Genomic DNA, 7,957 nt, shown 5'->3' on the forward strand with positions numbered 1-7,957 from the left:
GGACGGCAGCACCCACAAGGTTGCCAGCCTCAGGCCCCACCCCAGCCACGTCCTCTAGTCTCTGAGGAACCTGGAGGGGAAGAAGTCCACCCAGCTTGTGAGTCCCATCTCGGTGTTGAGGAACTGGCTGCCCACATGCCAGGAAAGCAGGGCCCAGGCCCTGGAGGTGCCCTGTATGTTTATGTTGGGGGTGGGAGGGCAGCACTGGCTGCCTCTGTCCTGTGTGTGACCCTGCCCTCGAAGGGTCCTGTCCTGTCAGTTCCGAGGGAGCCACAACCAAAGCTGCGGAGAAAAGGTGGGGAAGGGCGCAGAAGGCCGTGGGGCACAGCGTGGCAGACTGTCCGGTCTCTGCTGGGTCTTTCCTAGGGACCTGGAAGGCCAGTGTTGCTTCCCCCTCACCCCCTTTCACTGCAGGCAGCCTCTCTGCTTCCCCAATGCCTTATGCCTGGGCATACTGCCACAGAATATGCAATATGTGTGGGTGACGTGCCCTCACGCCCACACCCGTACCCCGGGCAGCCCCTGGACTCCAAAGGCAGTGGCCGCCACAGCCTCCCCTCAGCTCTTCCTGCCTATCTGTCTTCACACTGAGAATGGCGCCTAATAAATGCTATCCACGGAGACCAGGCTCAGGCTCCAGCTGCCTCTGTCATCGTTTGCCCTTGCTGCTGCCAGGGAGGGGCCATCTCCCACCCACTTCCCTGCCAGGGTCTACAAACATACCTAGCTGCCGGGCGCTGTGCCTCACGCCTGAAATCCCAGCACTTTGGGAGGCCGAGGTGGGCGGATCACCTGAGGTCAGGACTTCAAGACCAGCCTGGCCAACACGGTAAAACCCCGTCTCTACAAAAAACACAAAAATTAGCTGAGCGTGGTGGCCCACACCTGTGATCCTGCTACTTGGCTACTCAGGATGCTGATGCACGAGAATCACTTGAACCCGGGAGGCGGAAGTTGCAGTGAGCTGAGATTGCACCACTTCACTCCAGACTGAGTGACAGAGTGATACCCTGTCTAAAATAATAATAATAATAATAAAATAAAATAACATACCTAGCTGACTCACTGTGGGCTCACTGGACCCTGCTCCAGGGGCCTTGGGGAGAAGCCTGTGGGTGACACTGGCTTCCCTTTTGGGATTTCCCAGAAGATCCAGATTTTCTTAATGTCCTACTAGAACAGACTAAGAGAGAAACACATTAGAAATCACCTGGTCCTATGAGGAACTGATGCCCAAAGAGAACAAATCACCTGCCCTGAGGCACAGCAGTAAGTGGCAGACCTGGGCTGGGAACCAGAACTGGGACTCCTATTCCAGTGCTCCCCCTCCTCACACAACCTGCAGAGTCCACCTGGACATACTGCAGCTGGTGGTGCCTCCCAGTCAGCCAGGAGTAGGGATGCCCTTCTCCTGCAGGAGGGGCCCCTGGCTGAGTGGCCTGATTGACTAAAACATGACTCTTTGAAAGAGAGTGCATCACAAGCACCTTTCTTTGGGGTACATTATTCTCTGGTCTAGAGGAACACCTCAGGCTTGGGACTGGGCCTCAGAACCCAGGACAGACTCTGAGAGCAGATCCACCTTGCCCATCTGGTGCCAGCTCCCCGGGTCAACTACAGTGACCCCCAAACTTCAGCCACAGCACACAGCTCCGTACCTATCTAGCTCTATGCCTACCTATCTGTTGACCTTTCACAAAATCATACTTAGCAACCCTGCTACAGCCAATGACTCTAATACTTTCTATTCTATTTCACGTTATAAAATGCTGGTCACGACCCACTGAATGCTGTCTCTACCCGCAGGTTTAATACCTGCAGATTGAAATATGCTGGAGAAACAAAGGATTTGGAAGATGGAGACTTTCTCCCAGTCCCCACCCACCGCCTTACCCATGTGGGTCAATTGGAAGGTACAGAGAGGGATCCATTGAGGGGGGTTCAGAGTTCAAAGAAAGAAATGATGGCACCTGCACTCCCTGCCCCCAGAGGCAGGACACAGCCAGCCCTCCTGTGACATTGTTCCTGGTAGCTCCTTGTTGGCCTGCAACCCTCAGGGGGCTTCGCTGCCATTGGCTCACTCACTCCTAAGGCCACCACTTCAAACTCTGAGGCGTACTTACTGCCTTGGCCCACCTGCCTTTGTCTTTCTTAGAACCACTAAATGCAACAACAGCAGAAATAACTTGCTTTTGAGGTCGGCAGTGACCAGTTCAAGGTGACTCTTATTTTCTTAAGCAGTGCTTGGAGGACATAAATGTGCTGACACTTGCCCTCCTTTCTTCATCGCCCGCGACAGAATTCGCAAACAGACCTTGAATGGGTCCCCTAAGGGGCTGCATTTATCCCAGTCTCCCTAGGGATGATCAGCATTATGGCAGCTGGGCAGAGCAGTGAGGAACTGCACCCATGTCCCTGCTCACAGCTCCCAAGATCTCAGAACTGCCTGAGATTCCAGCGTGGGCTCTTTCTCTCCAGATGATGCCATCCCCACCCCCCTCATTGCTACACAGCATCTGAGGCATCCTGCACTAAAAGATATATGTACAGCAAAACAAAAATAGAAAACCAGCACAGCAGAGTGGAGGTGGGGTATAAATATACTCAGATCCCCGCTGATTTGGTTACTCGGGGTGAGCATCAGATGGAAATAGAAGTTTCCGGGGGCCAAGAGAGAAAGAGGGATGTAACGACAATTCCAAAACGTGTCCCATGGTATGCCTCGTGGAAAAAGGGTTCGTTGGTCAAATGAATTTGAGAAAATTCTGTCAACAGCACCCACTCATGGAGCTTCGCAAGGCATCTTAGCTTAATAGAGGTTATGAAATGTCTTGCAGCAAAGATGCTGTTTACCGCTGCTTAACCGGGCACCGCCCAAACGCATTTCAATACCAGAGCCTCTGACTGCATGACATCTCCCCACGTCCTGTATGTCACAGCACATGCTTTGGGAAATGCTGATCTATCGAAATCTCACTGATGAAGAGTGAAGCCTGATCCTTCCTCCTGGCCCCACACTAAATTATAAAAGAAGTTTAGCTTGCAAGTCTTTCTGTAAGTGAAGACCACAACAACATAAAATACATATGTTATTCTCAATTATGTGCCAGATTCAACCAAGGCTCAAAGCAGCCCGCTTGCTCAATATCAGGCAGTAAATTGATGGCAAAGCGGGGATTTGAACCCGGGCCAATGGCTTCGAGGCATATGCTCTGGCCCACCTGTTGTGTACTGTCCCATGATAGTCCACATCTTCAGCAAAGGTTTGGCAGAAGTTCAGAACTATTTACAATGTGGTCATTTCTTATTCAGAACCTCGGTGACAGAGAAAACTGTAATTTAAAGATGTCATCCTTCAAAGATGGCAGATTCTATTGGAGCTAAGAAATCCTATTCCGGCCAGGCATGGTGGCTCATGCCTGTAATCCCAGCATTTTGGGAGGCTGAAGCAGGCAGATCACCTGAGATCAGGAGTTCAAGACCAGCCTGGCCAACATGGCAAAACCCCACCTCTACTAAAAATACAAAACTTAGCCAGGCGTGGTGCCAGGCACCTGTAATCCCAGCTACTTGGGAGGCTGAGTCAGGAGCATCACTTGAACCTGGGAGGTGGAGGTTGCAGTGAGCCGAGATTACGCCACTGCACTCCAGCCTGGGCAACAAACCGAGACTTCATCTCAGAAAAAAAAAAAAAAAGAAATCCTATTCCACCTCAGGCCCTCCCACATTTAGGACCATTTAGCTCCTTCTGCAGGATCAGCATTGCCCCCTGCTGCCAAGCCCAATAGCCTTCCCACAACTTATCTCAGGAAGCTAGAGGCAGAGAGGCTGTCCAGGACCAGGGAAGGATGTGTATAGGACAGACATGTTACCAGAAGAAAGACACACTGCCCACAGTGACCAAGCCACGCTCCCTCCCTTGCGGCTCACATCACCATCTCCACTGAGCAGCATGAAGTTGTGGCCCCTCTCAATCCCAAAGCTGGGTTCAGGTAAGAAGGGTGAATGACTCTGTTTCCCAGGTAACCCCTGAAAAGTTCAATCAGTTACGGACTCAGTACATTCCTCTTGCCCAGCAGGGTAGGAGGCTTGACGCTGGAACAACGGCGTCTTTTTATTACTATTATTGTTTGAGATGGAGTCTCACTGTGTTACCCAGGCTGGAGTGCAGTGGCGTGATCTCGGCTCACTGCAACCTCCGCCTCCCAGGTTCAAGCAATTCTCCTGCCTCAGCCTCCCAAGTAGCTGGGATTATAGACGCCCACCACCATACCTGGCTAATATTTGTATTTTTAGTGGAGATGGGGTTTCACCATGTTGGCCAGGCTGGTCTTGAACTCCTGATCTCAAGTAGTACCCACTTCAGCCTCCCAAAGTGCTGGAATTATAGGTGTAAGCCACCATGCCCGGCCACCGTTACCTTTTCTCAAAGGTTGCAAAGATACACACACAAACACACACACACACACTCTCTCTCTCCCTCTCTCTTAGATAATTGTTCTAGCTCCTCTGTTTCAGAGGAAGGGATTTGAGTTCAGGGTGGAAGTGACATATTCAAGGTCATGAAGCAAGATACTGGTGTAGCCAGAATTAGTATCCACATAGCCTAACTTTCCAACACACACACACACACACACACACACACACACACACCCACCCCAGTTAAGGGCCCAGCCTTCTCTGACTCTGATTTCAGATGAAAACTGCTAATCTCTGAGGTTGAGTCATTCTGATGCTGGAAATTTACCACATCCACATCTGGACAAACACAGAGACTCACACCCCTGCCTCTCAGTCTCCCAGCTGCAGGGGAGGGCCTCGTGGGTGGTGCCCGCCCCTTAGGGCAAGGACTGTGACGGAACCGACCTCCGGGACCCTCTCTGGCCAGTGAACCGCACCCCCTCAAGAATCTATATTAACAGCATTTTGCATTTGCAGAGCTCTCACGTCACTCTCTCATTGGATCATCAGATCATCAGAACAACACTGTGGTTTCAGTCAGGATTAACACCACTGTTTTACAGATTACAAAACTACAGCGTAGAAAGACTTGAGGTCCTGCCAGCAGGGACTGTTCCACATTCACCCTGTCTGGGAGGCACTGGGCAGAGCCACAGACGTTTCCACGGTGATGGATGTGCTGTGCCAGCGCTGCAGCCTGGTGGCAATAGCTCTGGGCCAGCAGTGTCCCGCTGTTCACCAGGCTCCCAGCTCACTGGGTGTGTTCCCATGGGTTGAGGAGCCCCCAGGTGGACATGGTTCACACAACCCAGTAGCCAAAGGAGACAGGAGTTAGGAACACTTCACCCACTTCACCACGTGTCCTGAGCAAACCCTACCCAAAGCCTAGACTCGGGACCAGGGGCAGCAAAATGTTCAGCCATTGACCTCTGCTCTTTGGCTGGAGGAGACCAAGGTTCCTGGGGAAAAGGTCATGACTTTGACCAGGCTGACTCCCCAGATCAACACTCTCCCACAGTTCTTGTTCCCTGGAAGAGGAAACACGTGACTAGGTCACCACTGACTATGGTATACATGCTGGACAATGGGAGTGAGACGGCCCCCAGGGACCCTTGCCACCTCTCCCCATGCTCTTTGCCATTGTTCGAACAGGCACTAGGAGCAGAGCAATGAGCTCATTTCAAAGTAGACATTCAACCTTCTCCCCTTCCTACAGTTTCTATGAGTGTCCCTGGGAGCCCGCAGCCCCAACTTGGCTAGGCTTTCTCCCCGAGGCTGACAACCCACAACTACAGGGATCCTCCTTCCTCTCTTTTAGTTATCCAGGCTGGGGAGAACTGAGAGCATCTCTTTGTCCTTGGCTGTGTATTCAGTTGGCAAATTCCAAGACAAGAGAAAAAGTCAGTGCCTGTTATGTTCTTTTTTTTTTTTATTGTTTTTATTTTTTATTTTTGAGATAGAGTCTTGCTCTGTGGTCTAGGCTGGAGTGCAGTGGTGCAATCTCAACTCACTGCAACCTCCGCCTCCCAGGTTCAAGCAATTTTCTTGCCTCAGCCCCTTGAGTAACTGGGATCACAAGCACCTGCCACCAGGCCTGACTAATTTTTGTATGTTTAGTAGAGACGGGGCTTCACCATGTTGGTCAGGCTGGTTTCAAACTCCTGACCTCAGGTGATCCGTCCACCTCTGCCTCCCAAAGTGCTGGGATTGCAGGTGTGAGCCACCACGCCCGACCTGTTACTCACCTTTTGAACCAGGCCTCTCCTGTGCTAAAGCTGAGCAGTTGCCCTTTTCAATGTCAATGCCAGACTACAGCTTAGTGCCACTGGGCAGCTCCAGGCTTTTGATGATGCTCCAGGTGTTGAAGCCTGGCTCCACATTAAATCTCTTCCTGATCTCTCCTAGCCACACATCACCCACTAATTTGGTAATCCAGCCTTCTGTGCCATTTCTCAAGCCTTTGATGAAAATATCAGCGGACAGAATCAGATAAGGGACCCTTAATTCAGGGTGACATTAATTCCAGCGTGTTCTTGGTGAACTCTTGCTGGCTCTGGCTATTCATCACTCCTTTTATCTGTTCTTGAAAATTATCTGTTTAATCAAAGCCAGCAGGTGGCTGGGCTCCTGTGATATCAGCACAGTTCCCTAGTCCCTAGATGTCAGTGACCTGGGCTGGGCATTTGAACTTGCTAAAGATAGAAGGTACTTCCTAGCCAGGCACGGCTCACACCTGTAATCCCAGCAGTTTGGGAGGCCAAGGCAAGTGGATCACAAGGTCCGGAGTTCGGGACCAGCCTGACCAACATGTTGAAACCCCATCTCTACCAAAAATACAAAAATTCGTCAGGCATGGTGGGGTGTGTCAGTAATCCCAGCTACTCAGGAGGCTGAGGCAGGAGAATTGCTTAAACCCAGGATGTGGAGGGGTTGCAGTGAGCTGAGATTGTGCTACTGCACTCCAGTCTGGGAGACAGAGCGAGTCTCCATCTCAAAAAAAAAAAAAAAAGGTGTTTCCTTGCCTGATTAAGCCTTCACCCTTTCTCCCCCAGCCACCACTTTATCTGGGCTTCTTCATTTAGCCAAGCTCTGCCCTACCCAAACCCCATCCCTAGCTCCTGACCTGGGCATGGCCCTTCCCAGCCCCCTCCCAGCTCAGACTTAAGCCCATTCCTCTTTCAGGCACCTGTTCTGTCCTTGAAGAGAGGGAGCAGGAGAGTTATCCCTTAGCACTCAGGACAGCCTCCAAGGGCTGAGATCTGCCACAGGAAACTTGGTGGCCAGGGCCCTCAGATCAGCTGGGGCTGAGGTGTGTGGGGGAAACCGTAGATATGAAGCATGTGCCGGGAGCTGGGCTGAGAGTGCTGCCCAATTCTCCCAACACCCCTGCAGAGGGAGGCACAATGATCTCTATCCAGGGGTGAGGGGACTGGGGCTCAGGGAGGTCATCTTACTTATCCAAGGTCACCCAAGTGGCAGAACCAGGTTTCGAACCCGAGGCCAAACAGCTCCACCTTCCACATCCACCCAGCTGCCACACCCTCCGGCCCTGGGGGCTGCATTGTCTTCTTGCCTTCCCAGGTGTGCCTCCCAACCCCATCCCCACCCCTGAGCAACTGGGACCCCAGATGCTTCTTCAGACAGAGTAAACCAGAGCCCATCCTTTCCTGATCCTCCCTTCCTAGAGGGAGCATCAGGTTGGTGGGGTGACATCAGGCTGTGGGGAAGCCACTTCGTTGTTCCTGAGACCCGAGTGATTTGGAGTTAATCTCGAAATCTGGCGCCACTGACACAATAGGAGCCCACTGCCACCGCCCCCTCCAGCCTCATCACAGTGAACAGATGGGCAGACCCCTCTCCGGGGTCTAAGTAGGGCACTGCCGAGGTTGCTGGGAGGCAGGGAGGGAGGCCAGCCAGCTATGGCGGGGGAGGGGTGCAGTGGAGAGAGTAGGGATGGGGACAGACCCAGCTCCACCCCACCCTGCACTAGCCCCCC

The sequence above is a fragment of the Sapajus apella genome, unplaced genomic scaffold, assembly GCF_009761245.1.
Source record: "Sapajus apella isolate SASKATOON/1434 unplaced genomic scaffold, GSC_monkey_1.0 scaffold44, whole genome shotgun sequence".
In the NCBI taxonomy this organism is placed as follows: domain Eukaryota; kingdom Metazoa; phylum Chordata; class Mammalia; order Primates; family Cebidae; genus Sapajus; species Sapajus apella.